Raw genomic sequence first — 19,596 nt, 5'->3', positions numbered from 1 at the left:
GAAGGAGGCCAGTTGGCCCATTGTGCCTGTGCCGGCTCTCTGAATGAGTTGTCCAATTCGTTCCACTCTCCGATCTTTCCCCCTAGCCCTGCAAATGTTTACTTTTTAAGTATTTACCCAACTCCCTTTTGAAAGTTACTATTGAATCTGCTTCCACCATCCTTTCAGGCAGCGCACTCCAGATCATTAGCAACTCGCTGCGTAAAAAGATTTCTCCTCATCTCCCCGCTGGCCCTTTTGCCACTAATCTAGCTCACTCAGTGGATCTTAAGGTAGTGTTGCAATACATCACACATCTTTGATGAATCGAATCCCACGATAACACCCCTCAAACTTTCAAAAGCTTTCCAGCGCACCAACAAAGTTTGGTGGTAGTTTTTCAATCAAATTAGATTGAAGTCGTTTCTTTCAGTTTAGTTAAAGGAGGATTAGAGGAATTAATTCAGATTGATTGAACTTAATTTAACAACTTACAACATTCCTTTCATTAGAGTTTTTCCTCTTATAGCCATTTATAATTGAAAGCTGCCTTCAGTTTATTATTATGCATGATTGCAACACTTCATCCATCATAATATGAATAAATATTTAAAATAGACTTATAAAGCATCAATGAGCTGCAAATGCACACAGAGGAATTTGAACGAAGACAGCCAAAGTGAACCCAGGAAAAGTTCTTCACACAAAGTAGTTCGCTGGCCGCAAGGATATGAATTGTAAATGCCTTCTTTCTAAATGCCTGCTGGCAGACCTTTCATGTTGCAGTAACATTTTCACAAGCTGCACCTAGCATGCAGTAACTAGCTTCTCCATTCAAGAGGTAGTTGCGCCTTTATTTCTTTAAACCTTGCAGTAATGGACAGGACTCTAGACATCCTCCTTCAAACAGTAGCAACCAGAAAGATAAGAAAATGCCGGACAGCCAATCGAGATTACTGCTGTCTCCATCCCATCACGAACTGGCCTGCCCAATGCTGCAGTCTTTGCATTGCTCTCCCGCCAGTGTCTGCCGTACACCCAGCTACTGCCAGCACTGAAATGTGGCTTTGATTACAAAGAAAGACTTGGGTTTATATAGCATCTTTCACGACCACCGGACATTTCAAAGTGCTTTACAGCCAATGAAGTACTTTTTGAGTGCAGCCGTTGTAATGCAGGAAACGTGGCAGCCAATTTGTGTACAGAAAGATCCCACAAACAGCAACGTGTTCAGGACCAGAAAATAAATCTATTTTAGTGATGCTGGTTGAGGGCTTAAAGTTGCCGAAGACACCGAGGATAACTCCCCTGCTCTTCTTAAAAATAGTATCATGGGCGCCTTTACATCCATCTGAGAGGGCAGACATCCCATCCGAAAGCTAGCACCTCTGACAGTGCAGCACTTCCTCAGCACTGCACTGGAGTGTCAGCCTCGACTTTTGTGCTCACATCCTTCTGACGCAGAGGCGCGAGTCCTACCCGTTGAGGTTTGCATCACCAAATTGCTAAACACTAGTTTATGTAAACTGGTCCATAAACACAAGTGGCCTCTAAAATGGACTAGGAGATTAGAGTTAAACTACATACCTTTTATTAAGACTAGGGTCTGCAGAGCTCTGCAGGCTTAATAAAAAATAATTTAGATATTTTATTCCTGCTTTTGGTTCCTGCTATAGTTCATTGATCAGTTTTTTAAAAAGGGGAATAATATTCTGCTGAATTGCTCCATACTCCTAATTGTTCGAAAGCGAGCTATCTCTACTGTCTCTCTAAATTGTCCCTTGTTGCCATGAATTATACTTTAGAATTGTCAGTGAGAGGCAACCTGGGAGAAAGCATTTTATGTAGAACTGCCTTTATGCGACAGGGTAACGCTCCCCATTCATGGAGTAAGCGCAGCAGACCTTAACGTGTCATATAAGGAAAAGGTTCCATTCATAATGACTGCTTTCAGGCATACTCTTACTGGCAGTTCCCCACACACTAGGAACAAGGGGCAACTTAAAAGGTACAGTAAGTGAACATGTATTTCCCATTACAACATTAAGGTATTATGGTGAAATTCAAAGGACTGCTTTAACATTACTGTCTCTGAAGTATACTTAAAGATCTTTTATTTCCCCTCCTTTGAGCAAGGTTCCAACAGCGAACAACACTAAATAACCCTTATACAATGTATTAATAAACATTCCCCACCTGCAGTGATCTTTCCACATTTATGCTTCCTGAACTTGTTGCATTTCAATTTTCTTCCTTGGCAGATTGTCAAAATCTTCTCTCACATTCTCGAGAGAGAACTTAATGTGGATTCTGTTCCATTTTCAAGAAACCATTTGGGCTTCTTATTGTTCTTCTTTCTAAGCAAACACATTAGTTATGTTCTGAGCGGTATGTGTTGGCCCAGTGTTTACAGCTAGCTGTGCCTTACTTCAATTAATCCCAGGTGATATAAAATGCTGCATATAAAGGCAATCTATACAGTGATAATGGATGTGCAAAATAAACAGTAGAAGGTGATCAGTGTTGGGTCGAGATAACCAGGCCTGTGTAAATGTATTGCTTTACAGCATGGGCTAAATCTAAAGTAAATTAAATTAAATTAAACCTAGAGATCAGATATTACATTTAAAAAGAGTGCCTTTATACTAGAGATTGCACCTTGTATCATGAGTTAAGCAAAGGTATTTGACCAGGGTAGGTCATAAAATTGACCTATTATAGAGACGATGTCTCCGCAAGATCCTGCAAATCCCCTGGGAGGACAGGCGCACCAACATTAGCGTCCTCGACCAGGCCAACATCCCCAGCATTGAAGCACTGACCACACTTGATCAGCTCCGCTGGGCAGGCCACTTAGTTCGCATGCCAGACACGAGACTCCCAAAGCAAGCGCTCTACTCGGAACTCCTTCACGGAAAACGAGCCAAAGGTGGGCAGCGGAAACATTACAAGGACACCCTCTGTTATGTAATGATGTGTGTATCGTCCCAGTACCTTAAATGTAATGTAAGTACTATGCCACACCACAGAGGGCACTGTGGTGGGAAACCCTGGTAGTACCTGCAACAGGTAGTACCTGACCACCACACCTGAGAGGCACTCTGGAGCTGAACAATAAAGGACGAAGGTCACAGCAGTTAGATTTACACCAGACCGTGTGGAGTCAGTGATTTGTGTGCTACATACATCACATTGGCAACGAGGAAGCAGACGAATTCCACGCAACCATGGCTACTCTGGGCTCGCTAAAGGATTTTACCGTGGGCAATGATTGGGAGGCCTTTACGGAAAGGCTCGAGTACTACTTCACAGCAAACGACCTGACGGAGGACACGGACGCAATGAGAGAGAAGCGTAAGGCGACATTGCTCTCCAGTTGTGGAGATGAGGTTTACTGTCTCGTCAGGGATTTGCTGGCACCCGGGAGCGCCAGGGACAAGTCATACGAGGAGCTGACTGAACTCATTCGTGACCAGTTGAAACCGAAGGAGAGCATCCTCACAGCCAGATACAAATTTTACCATCACTGCAGACCTGAGGGCCAGGATGTCACCAAATATGCTGCGGACCTCTGGAGACTCGCGGTGCCGTGTGATTTTGGCGCACACCTTGACGAGGCTTTGTGGGACGTTTTCGTCATGGGGATTGGCCACGAGGGCCTCCTTCACAAGCTGCTGGCCACGGAACCCACAGTCACTCTGACAAAGGCCATCACCATCAGCCGGGCACATATGACCTCGACTTGCAGCACCAAGCAAATAATCCACACAGTCTCGAACCCGGCAGGCACTGTCCACAGGATAGCGCCCACCACGGACAAAACTGCAGAACGTGGCTCTGCCCGGGTCAGAGAGCACGGACCTCGGGATCCTGGAACTCAGAGTCTGCTGAGGGGGGGCCAATCAAGCAGCACCATGCTGGCGCTGTGGAGGAAGCCATGGGGCTCACCGGTGCAGGTTTGCGGAGTACATGTGCAATACCTGCCACCTGAAAGGCCACCTTCAGCGTATGTGTAAAAGAAATCAGACTCATCATGTGGCTGAGGAGATGGGGGATGATCTACTGTTCAGCGAGGAGCAGGTAGAAGATGATGAGGTGTTGGGACTGTATACGTGTACTGACGATTCGCCCCCAGTGATAAAGGAAGTAAAAATCAACGGAGTCCCAGTGAGTATGGAAGTGGACACGGGCTCGGGTCCGTCGTTGATGAGTCGGAGAACTTTTGATAAACTGTGGATTAACCCAGCTGCACGACCCAAGCTGGTCCCGGTCACGGTGAAGCTGCGTACCTACACCAGGGAACTAATACCTGTTCTTGGCAGAGCGATGGTGCAGGTATCCCAAGGGGACGAGATGCACGCTTTACCTCTGTGGGTCGTTGCAGGCGATGGGCCGACATTCCTTGGCCGGAGGTGGATGGGGATGGTCCGTGGGAGCTGGGAAGACTTCATCACTCCACAGGCTGCTGCTCCCCGGGGTGCTGCCGTGCCCCGGGTCCCCAGAGAGCAGCGCCGACCGAGCTGGAGCTGCAGCCTCAATCCCCCCACAGGCAAGTCCCAGGCCTGGACCTCACACCGAGATCCTGCTGCCCCAGCCCCCACAAGCAAGCCCCAGCCCCGGACCTCACACCGAGATCCTGCTGCCCCAGCCCCCACAAGCAAGCCCCAGCCCCGGACCTCACACCGGGATCCTGCAGCCCCAGCCCCCACAGGCAAGCAGCCCTGCACAGAGGGGCCTAGTGGGGCGGGAGTGAGCCGGTGGGGTGCGAGGGATCCAGGATGGCCGGCGGTTCGGAAGAGCCCCGCCGAGGAGCTGTTAGTGTCGGGCGGCGGCAGCAGCTGGAGGTCGGCGGCTACGGAGGCCGCGGGGGGACGCGGCAAGTGCGGCCGCTGGAGAGGCCATGACGGCCGCAGGAGAGGCGGCAAGTCAGATGGCAGCGGAGGGGAGCAGAGGCTGCGACGGCGGAGGGCATCTGGAGCGGCGGAGAAGAAGATGGCGGCGGCATCGTGTCGGAGCAGCAGAGCATCAAAGATGGCGGCGCCCAAGGAGAAGCCTCGTGAAATCCTCCTGCATCAAAGATGGCGCCTTAAAAAGGAAATGCACCCGGGAGTCTTAAAAGGGCCTTACCAAGAGGTGGTCCCCACAAAGGACTTCTGTAAGGCAGAGTGAGTCTAAAATGAGCTATGTTAATGTGAGATAGTGAATTTATAATAAGAATTACTTTTTTAATGCTGAATGGCCACTGTATTTGTGTAAAATAATGGATGAAGTACAATTAATGATAACGGCTAACAAGGAAATCAAGGATCCGTTACCAGTCAATAACCAATTAATGTACCAGATAATATGTACCATACTAACGCACTGTCTATGCCCACCTGCCTTCCGTTGGACAAGTGTGATGTTATGTAATGATGTGTGTATCGTTGTCCTGCGTCCTGGTGGGGGGGGGAAGGTGATGTTTTGTCATGATGTGTGTATCGTCCCAGTACCTTAAATGTAATATAATCACTATGCCACACCACAGAGGGCGATGTGGTGGGAAACCCTGGTAGTACCTGTAACAGGTGCTATATAAGGCTGACCACCACACCTGAGAGGCACTCTTGAGCTGAACAATAAAGGACGAAGGTCACAGCAGTTAGATTTACACCACACCGTGTGGAGTCAGTGATTTGTGTGCTACATACACCACACCCTCAAATCCCCACTGATAAAATGCAACATCCCCACTGACACCTGGGAGTCCCTGGCCAAAGACCGCCCTAAGTGGAGGAGGTCTCGTCGCCGAGAGCATGCAGAAATCAAGCACAGGCAGCGGGAAAGAGCATGCGGCAAAGCAGTTCCACCCACCCCTTCCCTCAATGACTATCTGCCCCACTTGTGACAGAGACTATGGTTCTCGTATTGGACTTTATAGCCACCTAAGAACTTATATTAAGTGTGGAAGCAAGTCTTCCTCGATTCCAAGGGACTGCCTATGATGATGATGAATGTGGTGAACAGAACTGCACGCAGTACTCCAGCTGTGGCCTAACTAGTGTTTTATACAGTTTAAGCATAACCCCACCATCACCCCCGCCAACGCCCCCCGCCCCCTACTCTTGTATTCTCTGCCTCAGCTAATAAAGGAAAGCACTCCAAGGTCCCTCTGTTCCTCTAGACTTAGAAACATAGAAACATAAACAATAGGTGCAGGAGTAGGCCATTCGGCCTTCGAGCCTGCACCACCATTCAATATGATCATGGCTGATCATGCAACTTCAGTACCCCATTCCTGCTTTCTCTCCATACCCCTTGATCCCTTTAGCCGTAAGGGCCACATCTAACTCCCTTTTGAATATATCTAACGAACTGACCTCAACAACTTTCTGTGGTAGAGAATTCCACAGGTTCACAATTCTCTGAGTGAGGAAGTTTCTCCTCATCTCGGTCCTAGATGGCTTACCCCTTATCCTTAGACTGTGACCCCTGGTTCTGGACTTCCCCAACATCGGGAACATTCTTTCTGCATCTAACCTGTCCAATCCAGTCAGAATTTTATATGTCTCCTCCCATTTACTATGTATTCCCTTGCCTTGTTAGCCCTCTCAAAATGCACTACCTCAAATTTCTGTGGATTGAATTCCATTTGCCACCTGACCAGTCCATTGATATTTTCCTGCAGTCTACAGCTTTCATCCTCACTATCAACTGCATGGCTGATTTTTGTATCAGCTGCAAACTTCTTAATCATGCCCCCTACATTATCTAAATCAAATGTGCTACCCTCCTTGTTATCTCTAGATTTGGGAGTCCCACCCTTTTTCTTTGCGGGAAATATTTGCTCTGAATGTTCACTCGCTCCTCCTTGAATGCCCCCCCACCCCCACCTTGCTCTAACACTGATATACATTCAAATAGCTGTTTTGAGACCACTTTGCTAAATCCCATCTCAGCTTAGTAAAACTGGCCTTTCCCCAATCGAGAACTTTTATTCCTGGAATATCTTTGTCCTTTTACATAACTACGTTAAATCTGATGGAATTATGATCACTACCACCAAAATGATCTCCCACTGATTCCCCTTCCACCTGCCCAGTTTCATTCCTTAAAACTGAGTCCAGAACAGGCCGCTCTCTTGTTGGGCTTGCTACATACTGGCTAAAAAAGTTCTCTTGAATGCATTTTAAGAATTCTGCACCCTCTATACCTTTTACATTGATTCTATCCCAGTTAATATCAGGGTAGTGGAAATCCCCTCCTATTACTGCCCTATTGTTTTTGCAACATAAGAACATAAGAACATAAGAATTTGGAACAGGAGTAGGCCATCTAGCCCCTCGAGCCTGCTCCGCCATTCAAAAAGATCATGGCTGATCTGGCCGTGGACTCAGCTCCACTTACCCACCCGCTCCCCATAACCCTTAATTTCCTTATTGGTTAAAAATCCATCTATCTGTGATTTGATCTATCTATCTGTGATTTGGACAGATAGATTTGCAACAGATTGTATATTTCCATATTCTGTTCTCCAGCAGATCAGTAGCAGTAGCAGACAGGCAATGGGAGTAGAAGTGTTGTCCTCTTTCAGAATGACAACAGTTCTGCACCCTTGCCACCTACTCAAGTAATCCCCACCCCAGCCCACCCCCCCGCCCCCCCACATCGCCTCCCGCTCGTGCTGCTAGCTGGGCCAGACTGCCAAGGCAACCGACGAAATGCTACAGTCTGCAACCAGCCCCTCTCAGGCCTGGGCTCCTGCAGGATGCAGACCACAAGCTTATCAAGAGCCTTTGTCCTGAGCCGCAGCAACCTTCCACCTCTCCGTTCTGAAGTCACCAGGGAGCACCTCGTGGGAACAGTTAAGTCACGCACTAGCGCTCACGCCTGGGTGATAATTAGTGTGTAGGCTGTGCCAGTTGGTATTAGGCCTTGTTGTGACACAGATATGTAGTGGCTTCCCTAGAGAAGCGCAGCCTCCTGACACACTGCTCCTCAGATACGTGCAGCTATGTTGTCCTGGGCCTATACCATCTTTTGGGAGGTGGAAGTGTTCCTGTGAACACACCACCTTCTATCTCGTCACCCTGCAGCTACAGCCCTCTTTGATCCTTCCTCATGTTGCCAGTCCTCCTCCTCCTCCTCTTCCTCTTGCCAGAATGGAATTGCCAGAAGGACCGGCATGTAGAAATAAAAAAGTGTATTGCCAGAAGCCCTTGAGGATTTCATTCGGTCGTACAGCCGCTGCAAGCACTTTAAAATCATCTAAGTAGCCCTACACCGCCTTTGTAATAACGTATTTACTTCATGGGCTCTTTGCTTAAGAATTTATAGCAACAAATTTCTCTTAAGAATTAGTTGGTTTATTAACAAAGGTTTATCAATCACACTACACATTACCAGTTCATTCAGCAGGCTCACAACCACCTGCCTCATCGTGGACCCCCTGAACCCAACTGGCTGGGGTTTTAGTGAGTTTTGTGAACATCACATGACTGGCTAAGCCACTCACAACTCAACATTTCTACAAACCCGTGAGCATACTCACAGGTGCATACATTACAATCTTATACCAGAGGAGAGAGCTCAGTATCTCCTTAAACAGTGTGGGAAATGCCTGTACTGGGCATGTTGAGGAAGTAACAGTGGCAGCTTGGGTTGCAATGAAAATGGTGCTGGGTGTTCCTGATGCTCTTAGTTGACCACTATTTGCTTATTTGACCTCTGCCGCTGTCCGGCGGGAGTGCCGGCCGCCTAAATTGGGATTTTCCCCAAAATCAGAACTGGTGGACCTCTCGTGGTAGGTCAGTGTTTCTCTTTGGAAGTTTTCCTCCTGTCACCGACCCCAGTTACAGGCCTAAAAGTAACAGTCACGAGATAAAAACCGTCTCCCCGGGCTTTATTGGCCAGGTTACGATTCCTGATGTGAGAATGGGTTGATGTCCAAGAATGGACGCTTAACACAAATTTAACAGTGTGACACAGAAAATAGCCGACGTTTCTGCAGCCTGAAGGAGTGGTGGAGCTGAAAGAAAATGTTTTTTAGGATTTATTTTGAAAGAGGGGAGGTGGGAAGATGGAAGGTTTTGGGGAAAAGGAGCTCCAGAGGGCAGGGTGGTAGTGCCTGAATGGCCACACAGTGCATTGTGTTTAATTGTTGTTCAGTTTAATGCATGTTATACACCCATTCACAATGGACAATGAATAAGCGACAAGCAAAATGCATTCCCTACCTGTGGGCTTTCAAGTAAATTGGTTCCTTTTCATTGACCACTAGATTACACACAAATCACTGAAAACACTTTATGCCAAGAAAATGAGATTTCGAGGTGTTTAATTCTGTTTGCGGAGCCAGGCTTTACTCCGGGTGTCTAACCGCTGACTCCGGTGATCAGTTCACAGCGACCTCAACCTCGGCAGCCATCAAACAATGTAAAGTTATTGCGCAACACAGTGTTGTGTGTATTCGTGTAATCATTTCTCATACACTTGGGATTTCCTCTTATCTGCCTAACACTCCATCCAGCAAGGCAGGCTGCGGCAAAGCCGATTATCTTCTATGTCACACTATTAAATTTTAAGCTAAAATTCTCTTTTCACGGTTATTAAGAAAAAATACTTTACATTCCAGCTGCCATTATTTTCCACCAAGATTAATGATACAAAAGTTTACTTTTCTTTTTATTCTTTCAGAAAAATTCAAGTGGCCCAGAATTTGACACTAATAAAAATATTCGGCCGATGCTTTGACAGGGATAAGCAAATGGTGACAGCCTGCCGGTTGCTCATATGGTAGGAAGCCACCACACTGAGGCCTAGGTTGCTCATATGGTAGGAAAGCACCACACTGAGGCCTAGGTTGATCTGCCCAACTCATCACAGCTCAATTGAGAGTCTTTGGGGCCTAAATTCATTAGAGGCCAATACAGGGCACGATTAGGGCTGCCAACTCTGGTTGGATGTATTCCAGGAGGCTTCATCACATGAAATCCTGCCTCCATCCATCCCGTCCAGTCAAACAGCCCTTTTTTTTAATCCTTCTCCAATAATTTTATAACTAATAAACAAAAAATGAATAAAAGTTTTTTTATATATAAAAATGGATGATTTTTCTCCCTGGGGGTTTGGCTCGCAGCCGTGTCCTGGAGATGACTCTTTAATTCCTGGAGACGCCTGGTCAAAACTGGAGGGTTGGCAACAATGTTCCCCTCAATTAAAGGGGCTGTTTTGTGCCTGCGTAAAATTTAACATTGAAAAAGCCGATCCCGAGCCACGCGGGACTGACAGAGAGCTTAGATGGAATGTTGGTTAGCAATGCTCGACACGATCTGTACAGCCAAGACGTGCCACAATGGAGAGGCCCCGGGACCGTCTTAAATTGGTCCTCGAGCCTCATCATCGTAATTGCCAGACCAATTCCAGCTGGTCCAGGACATTGGTTGGGGCCCACAGGTCAGCCCAGGGGCAGGGGACGGGATTGCGATCGGGAGGGGGCAGCGCAGGCAAGGCAGATGCCGCAGTCTTAATATGGATGCATTCCTGCTCCTCCTGGATCCACATTATGGTAAGTTGGAAAATAAAAGCATAAGAACATAGGAAATAGGAACAGGAGTAGGCCATATGGCCCCTCGAGCCTGCTCCACCATTTAATATGATCATAGCTGATCCGATCATGGACTCAGCTCCACTTCCCTGCCCGCTCCTCATAACCCCTTAATCCCTTCTCGGTTAAGAAACTGTCTATTTCTGTCTTAAATTTATTCAATGCCCCAACTTCCACAGCTCTCTGAAGCAGCAAATTCCACAGATTTACAACCCTCTGAGAGGCATATGGGCAGGCTTCCTCCACGGTCTCCAGCAGTCCCTTTAGAGCCTGAGAAAATAATTGTGAAGTTGAGGCAAGACGAGCTTCGACTACTTTTAATCAATTTGGCAAACGGGTCCAGAAACAGACGCAGGAACCTCATTTCAGTATTTATGACAGACGGTCACCATGGCCACCTAAAAAAAAAAGCTGCTGCTGAATTGATGCCCGCGCCTTCCCATTGATAAATTTGTGATTGTTACACCCATTTTACGCCCGTTAAAACTGGTACCACAGTGTTGAATATCAGCTGTTTTAAATCTTAGCTGTACCACTAGATGGTGCACTGCATGGAGGTAGGATATTCCCACATGGGGACGAACCCCGCTTCCAGCTGTCGGGTACAGAGTTGTGTCAGTGGCTCCGTGGGGCAGCTTGAGTCCTCAGATGGTGCCATTTTCTTAGAATGTAACGATTGCCCAACTTTAGGCGCAATGTCCCTTTCACTCAGAGAGCTCCAGTCTCCCAGACTGTCCTGTTACAACATAAGAAATAGGAGCAGGAGTAGGCCATTTGGCCCCTCGAGCCTGCTCCGCCATTTAATAAGATCATGGCTGATCTGATCATGGGCTCAGCTCCACTTCCCTGTCCACTCCCCATAATCCTTTACTTCCTTATAACTCAAAAATCTATCTTTACCTTAAATATATTCAATGACCCAGCCTCCACAGCTCTATGTGGCAGAGAATTCCACAGATTTGCATCCCTCTGAGAGAAGAAATTCCTCCTCATCTCAGTTCTAAATAGGCGAACCCCTTATTCTGAAACTATGCCCTCTAGTTCTAGATTCTCCCACGAGTGGAAATATCCTCTCTGCATCTACCTTGTCGATCCCCTCAGTATCTTATATGTTTCAATAAGATCACCTCTCATTCTTCTGAACTCCAATGAGTAAAGGCCCAACCTACTCAACCTTTCTTCATAAGTCAACCCCTTCATCTCAGGAATCAATCTAGGGAACCTTCTCTGAACTGCCTCCAATGCAAGTACATCCCTCCTTAAATAAGGAGACCAAAACTGTATGTAGTACTCTAGGTGTGGTCTCACCAATATCCTGTATAGTTGTAGCAGTTCTTCCCTGCTTTTATACTCTATCCCCCTTGCAATAAAGACCAACATTCAATTTGCTTTACCTGCATACTAACTTTTTGTGTTTCATGCACAAGGACCCCCAGGCCCCTCTGTACTGCAGCATTTTGTAATCTCTCTCCATTTAAATAATAATTTTGCTTTTTTATTTTTCCTGCCAAAGTGGATAATCTCACACTTTCCAACATTATACTCCATCTGCCAAATATTTACCCACTCACTTAGCCTGTCTATATCCTTTTGTGTCCTCCTCACAATTTGCTTTCCCACCCATCTTTGTATCATCAGCAAACTTGGCTACATTACACTCGGTCCCTTCATTCAAAGCAATGTGTGAGGAGGACATTAAAAATCTGCAAAAGGACATAGACAGGCTAAGTGAGTGGGCAAAAATTTGGCAGATGGAGTATAATGTTGGAAAGTGTGAGGTCATGCACTTTGGCAGAAAAAAAATCAAAGAGCAAGTTATTATTTAAATGGAGAAAGATTGCAAAGTGTCGCAGTACAGCGGGACCTGGGGGTATTTGTGCATGAAACACAAAAGGATAGTATGCAGGTACAGCAAGTGATCAGGAAGGTCAATGGTATCTTGGCCTTTATTGCAAAGGGGATGGAGTATAAAAGCAGGGAAGTCTTGCTGCAGTTATATAAGGTATTGATAAGGCCACACCTGGAATACTGCGTGCAGTTTTGGTTTCCGTATTTACGAAAGGATATACTTGCTTTGGAGGCAGTTCAGAGAAGGTTCACGAGGTTGATTCTGGGGATGAGGGGGTTGACTTATGAGGAAAGGTTGAGGAGGTTGGGCCTCTGCTCATTGGAATTCAGAAGAATGAGAGGGTGATTTTATCAAAATGTATAAGATTATGAGGGGGCCTGACAAGGTGGATGCAGAGAACTAGAGGGCATGAACTTAGAATAAGGGGCCGCCCATTTAAAACAGAGATGAGGAGGAATTTCTTTTCTCAGAGGGTTGTAAATCTGTGGAATTCTTTGCCTCAGAGAGCTGTGGAAGCTGGGACATTAAATACATTTCAGACCAGAAATAGACAGTTTCTTAAGCGAGAAGGGGATAAGGGATTTTGGGGAGCAGGCGGGGAAATGGAGCTGAGTCTGTTGTGTGTGCAACACTATGTAACCAGCATTCTACCGCCACCAGAGGGCGTATCTGTTGGAGTCCCAAGGGATCCCAGCATCCCTTGGGAGCACTGTATATAAGCAGGTCTCCCATGCTGTACCAACATTCTGGAGTTAGAATAAAGAGACTAAGATCACACTTACTCATGTCTACAGTACTCAGTTACATTGCTTTATTTGAGACATAACAGAGTCCATGATCAGCCATGATCTTATTGAATGGCGGAGAAGACTCGAGGGGCCATATGGTCTACTCCTGTTCCTATTTCTTATGTTCATATGTTCCTATTACTATAGATTGTAAATAGTTGAGGACCCAGCACTGATCCCTGCGGCACCCCACTAGTTACCATTTGCCAACCGGGAAATTACCCATTTATCCCGACTCTGTTTTCTGTTAGTTAGCCAATCCTCTATCCATACTAATATATTACCCCCAAACACGTGAGCGCTTATCTTGTGCAGTAACCTTTTATGTGGCACCTTATGGAATGCCTTCTGGAAATCCAAATACATCACATCCACTGGTTCCCCCTTATCCATTCTGCTCGTTACATCCTCAAAGAACTTCAGCAAATTTGTCAAACCTGATTTCCCTTTCATAAAACCATGCTGACTGTGCTTGATTGTATTTTGCTTTTCCAAATGTCCTGCTACTGCTTCCTTAATAATGGGCTCCTGCATTTTCCTAATGACAGATGTTAGGTTAACTGGTCTATAGTTTTCTGCTTTTTGTCTCCCTCCTTTTTTGAATAGGGGCGTTATATTTGCGGTTTTCCAATCCGCTGGGACCTCTCCAGAATCCAGAGAATTTTGGTAGATTACAACCAATGCATCCACTGTCTCTGCAGCCACTTCATTTCAGACCCTGGAATGCAAGCCATTGGGTCATGGGGACTTGTCCACCTTTAGTCCCATTAATTTACAAAGTACTTTTTCTTTAATTATAGTGATTGTTTTAAGTTCCTCCCTTCCTATAACATAACATAAGAACATAAGAATTAGGAACAGGAGTAGGCCATCTAGCCCCTCGAGCCTGGCCCCTCGATCAGCCATTCAACAAGATCATGGCTGATCTGGCCGTGGACTCAGCTCCACTTACCCGCCCGCTCCCCATAACCCTTAATTCCCTTATTGGTTAAAAATCTATCTATCTGTGATTTGAATACATTCAATGAGTTAGCCTCAACTGTTTCATTGGGCAGAGAATTCCACAGATTCCTCCTCAACTCGGTTTTAAATTGGCTCCCCCGTATTTTGAGGCTGTGCCCCCTAGTTCTAGTCTCCCCAACCAGTGGAAACAACCTCTCTGCCTCTATCTTGTCTATCCCTTTCATTATTTTAAATGTTTCTATAAGATCACCCCTCATCCTTCTGAACTCCAACGAGTAAAGACCCAGTCTACTCAATCTATCATCATAAGGTAACCCCCTCATCTCCGGAATCAGCCTAGTGAATCATCTCTGTACCCCCTCCAAAGCTAGTATATCCTTCCTTAAGTAAGGTGACCAAAACTGCACGCAGTACTCTAGGTGCGGCCTCACCAATATCTGGAGTACTGCGTGCAGTTTTGGTCACCTTGATTATCTATTATTGGGATTTTTTTTAGTGTCTTCTACCATGAAGACCGATGCAAAATATTTGTTCAAAGTCTCTGCCATTTCCCTGTTCACCATTATTAATTTGCCAGACTCATCCTCTAGGGGACAATGTTTACTTCAGCTACTCTCGTTCTTTTTTATATACCTGCAGAAGCTCTTACTATTGGTTTTTATATTTCTTGCTTGTTTACTGTCATAATCTATCTTCTCTCTCTATTTTATTTGTAGTCGTCCTTTGCTGGTTTAAAAAAAAATTCCCAATCCTCTGGCCTCCCACTAATCTTGGCAACATTTTTGCCATTGTTTTCAATTTGATGTCATCCTTTACTTCCTTAGTTAGCCACGGATGGTTCTCTCTTCCCTTAAAGTCTTTCCTTCTCACTGGAATATATTTTTGTTGAGAGTTATGAAATATCTCCTTAAATGTCTGTCACTGCTTATCAACCATCTTACACTTTAATCTATTTTCCCAGTCCACTTTAGTCAACTCTTCCTTCATACCTTTATAATCGCCCTTTTTTAAGATAAGGACACTGGTCTGAAATCCAACTTGCTCACCCTCCAACTGAATTTGAAATTCAACCATGCTATGATCACTCTTTCCTAGAGAATCCTTTACAATGAGATAATTTAATAATCCTGTCTCATTACACAGTACCAGATCCAAGATAGCCTGCTCCCTGGTTGGTTCCGCAATGTACTGTTTACGGGAATCATCCCAGATACACTATATGAACTCTTCCTCAAGGCTACCCTGGCCAATTTGATTTGTCCAATCAATATGAAGATTCAAATCGCCCATGATTTCTTACAAGCCTCCATTAGTTCTTGATTTATACTCCGTCCAACAGTGTAGCTACTGTTAGGGGGCCTATAGACTACACTCACCATATCCCACCCTTCCAGGTTGACCAATAACTTTGTCCCTTTATTATTTCTTATCTCCACCCAAACATTCTACATCTTGATCTTCAGAGCCAAAATAATTTCTCACTACTGCACTGATCTCATCCTTTATTAACAGAGCTACCCCATTATCTTTTCCTTTCTGTCTATCCTTCCGAATTTTCAAATACCCCTGAATATTCAGTTCCCAGCCTTGGCCACCTTGCAACCATATCTCTGTAATGGCTATCAGATCATACCCATTTATATCTATTTGTGCCGTCAACTCATCTATCTGTTCACTCACCATATCCCACCCTTCCAGGTTGTCCAATTCTCTCTGAAAAGGATGAACTATGCCCCATCGGAGAAATGTTCACGAAAACAAATACTTTGGAGAATAGAGAATTTAAACTGATCAAACAATAAAGAAATCTTACCAAGGAAATCAGGCTTGCCATTGAGAAGGTCCAGATAGCAAATATATCAACTGATTTAATTTCTAAATTATTGCTACATACTTAATTTTAAAAGTCATATAAAGAGAGATTTAATATTTCCTGCAAAACAACAGTTATTATATTTTAAAAGTGATCCACTGTATGATGAACTTTGAAACAATTGGCGTGATATGGAGCTATATATATATATATGTATATATGTAAATGCAAGTATTTCATTATGATTATGATTAAGAATATAGTCAGAGGATTATATGAACAAGTGAATAATTGCAGCTTTAAAAAAAAATTCATTTTCCCTTCGGACCTTCCAACTCAAAACAGGGCAAGTTCCTGCAAATACGAGATCAGTACATAATAATATTTAGCAGGTTCAAATTAAAATATTTTACAGGATCTTCGAAAATACTGCAGCAGAAGTGGAAAATGTAAATGCAAAAACAAAAACCGCGAAAGCTGGAAATCGAAACAATAACAGAAAGTTCTGGAAATGCAGGCTGGCCATCTTTTGAAAGTGGAAGTCAGGACAATATTGGTGTTACCACCAGACCTGTATTTTGGGCTTAAAATTTTGATGTGCATGTGTGATTCAATTTTAAATGAAAAACGGTGAAGTATTATTAACGAACGGATTCAAAACACTGGGAATGTTCCCGGCTCCATATTGATGTAGAATTTAATATCAATGAGGTTACACGGCTCCCTGCACTTCCCAGTTAATGAAGTGATAGGTAGTGGCACTGGATTGGCTCCACATCCAGGTCCGTTGAAATGTTTCGGAGGAACAAAATTATGAGCTTATGAATTAAATTCGATTCACACTGTATTTTTTAAAGCTGCTTAATGCAGATTAAATCAGGCAATAAAATGAAACTCGAAAATTCATTAACATCTATGGGGTGTGAGCCTTTGATCTCCCAAACACTGGTGAAGACAAATGTTATTCGGTCTCAGGTTATGTGATGTGCGCCTCCATTGCAGTGGACAAGAAGAATTTTACAAATGTCTCGAAGTCCCACTCCCCAACCCATTTTATTGCTGTAATGCGTTATCTCATTATTCGTTTTTCAGAGAATTCCAGCATAGCTCTGTGATACGCGTGACTGACTAATCAATACTCACCATCAGGCAATGGGGGCAGAAATCTCCATCTCCCCGGGTCCGTACGGCGTGTCTACAGATGCAGGGAGGCATCGCAAAAGCCGGTTTTCCGCGCACAATGTGCAGAAAACCGGATTTTCCAATCTGTCAAGCTGGAGCTTGACAAATCTTCCATATCCAGGACATTTGCAAGGGCAAGATTGTGGGATTTGCCTAGCAAATGTCCTCAAAACTCTTGCACCTGATAAAAGCAAGTGCATAGTCTACGTTTACAGGCGTAAGAGTTTTAAAATACACAAAAACATTTTAAAATAAAATGATAAAAACACATTTTATTGTTAAAAACCCTCCCCACTACGGTAACTTTATTTTAAACCATAATTTTAAAAACTTTTTTAAAAATCGGAAAAAATATTTTAAAAAAATACATAAATAACTTTAATTTAAATTAATAAAAATATGATGTGTATTTTTTCTACTTTTTATTATTGGATTTGTGTGCTTGGGGCGTTGTTTCTCATTCATAATAATATGGAGTTCCCATTATTATGAATGGGAACATACTATACCTGATTGGCTGCCCAGAGCCATGTGATTCCAGCTTCAGGCCTGCGCACGTCCCGACGTGCATGCGCTGCAATGCCCAGTCAGAAATCCCAGCAGACATTTTCCAACCTCCTCCCCCTCCTGACACTCGAGAAGCACCCAGCGCAAGAACAGAATTTCAGGGCTCTGATATTTAGCACTACTGGGGAGGCGACTGGGGTCTAGCTCCACTGGGAAGCAGTCCTGGGCTATTGTGGGTCTGGGACTGACTCTGAGCTTTGCTAACACAGGGGAAAATGTCCCGAGGTTTGGAAAAACTGGAGCTTGAGAGTCCTGGAGTGGGGCTGCTGAGGTTTGGCAGCATGTGGGAAAGTGTGGTTGTGATGGGTGGGGGTGGGGAGTGTTGGTGGTAGCTATGGTTTGCCACCAATGTGGAAGGGGAGCTTGGGGTTTGAGAGAACGGGTTGATGGCGTGTGGGATTTGGCTCAATGTCAAATTTCGCAAAATCATCCCAAGTCGCCGGCCAGGCATCCATGGGATGAGGTGCCACGCCAGTTTTACCCCTCACCCAATATTACCCTCCAGTGTCTTCAATCGGGGGTAAAATCTACCGGGGTGTAAAACTAGTGTTGCAACCTACCCCTACCCGTTTCCCAATGAGTGGGTTAGATTAAAATTACCCGCGCCTCGTGCCTGTCAGCAATGGATTGTAAGGTGTTAAGAAATCCTCCCAAACATTAATTCCGTGTTTTTTGATTGACCGCTTGACACAAGCTGAAATCTGCTGGTCACGGTGCTGGGGGTTGTGCTGGGAACTTGCCTGCCGGTGCCCTCGAGCACTGACTCTGCTGGAGTCAGTGGAAGGGCACCTCATGACCATGGAACAGGTAGGCACAAGCAGCACTTTGGGTGCATCTTTGGTGCCCATCTGCCCATAGCAGCTGGAAACTCCTGCACGCCTGCCCACTCTGGGACGGAGGGGTGTCTCCAGTTTCCAAGCATGTCCCTTGACAATTGTTTGAGTGAGTTGATTTGCTTCTTTGCAATCCTCAGAAATTTCTCCTGAATGTGTACAAACATTAAATTCAAAGGTTTAAGCTCCATAACAAAATATTAGTTAAATGGTGAGAAACTTTTAAATGTTGGTGTTCAGAGAGACTTGGGTGTCCTTGTGCAGAAAGCTAGCATGCAGGTACAGCAAGTAATACGGAAGGCAAATCGCATGTTGTCCTTTATTGCAAGGGGGTTGGAGTATAAGAGTAAGGGAGTCTTGCTACAATTGTACAGGGCCTTGGTGAGATCACGCCTAGAGTACTGTGCAAAGTTTTGGTCCTTGTCTAAGGAAGGATATACTTGCCTTGGAAGCAGTACAACTGAGGTTCACTAGATTGATTCCTGGGATAGGGCTGTCCTATGAGGAGAGATTGTGCAGAATGGGCCTATACGCTCTGGAGTTTAGAAGAATGAGAGGTGATCTCATTGAAACATACAAGATTCTGAAGGGGATCAACAGCGTAGATGCTGAGAGGTTATTTCCCTTGGCTGGGGTGTCTAGACCAAGGGGGCACAGTCTCAAGATAAGGCATAGGCCATTTAAGGCAGAGATGAGGAGGAATTTCTTCACTCAGAAGGTTGTGAATCTTTGGAATACTCTGCCCCATCCTCTGAATATATTCAAGGCTGAGATAGATAGATTTTTAGACTCTAGGGGAGTCAAGGGATATAGAGATTGGGCGGGAAAGTGGAGCTGAGGTCGATGATCAGCCATGATCTTATTAAACGGCGGAGCAGGCTCAAGGGGCCACATGGCCTACTCCTGCTCTTACTTTGTATGTTCTTATGTTCTTATAACTTGAATACTCTGAAAATAATACTTTATTTTTTTTTATTACACACAAAGTGTTTACAGAACATAAAACATTATTTTCTATTCATTGTACCCCACTTCAA

The 19,596-nt window shown here is 45.0% G+C and overlaps 1 protein-coding gene across 1 annotated transcript in view; it reads right to left on the bottom strand.

Annotated features, from left to right (window-relative positions):
- The window catches only part of adarb2 (adenosine deaminase RNA specific B2 (inactive)), an 832,900-nt gene that overhangs the window by 451,447 nt on the left and 361,857 nt on the right, over positions 1-19,596 (bottom strand). The window lies entirely within an intron of this gene.

Source organism: Pristiophorus japonicus, chromosome 5 (genome assembly GCF_044704955.1).
Source record: "Pristiophorus japonicus isolate sPriJap1 chromosome 5, sPriJap1.hap1, whole genome shotgun sequence".
In the NCBI taxonomy this organism is placed as follows: domain Eukaryota; kingdom Metazoa; phylum Chordata; class Chondrichthyes; family Pristiophoridae; genus Pristiophorus; species Pristiophorus japonicus.
The sequence above is the reverse complement of the archived record's forward strand: the minus strand, read 5'-3'. Positions and strand labels throughout refer to the sequence as shown.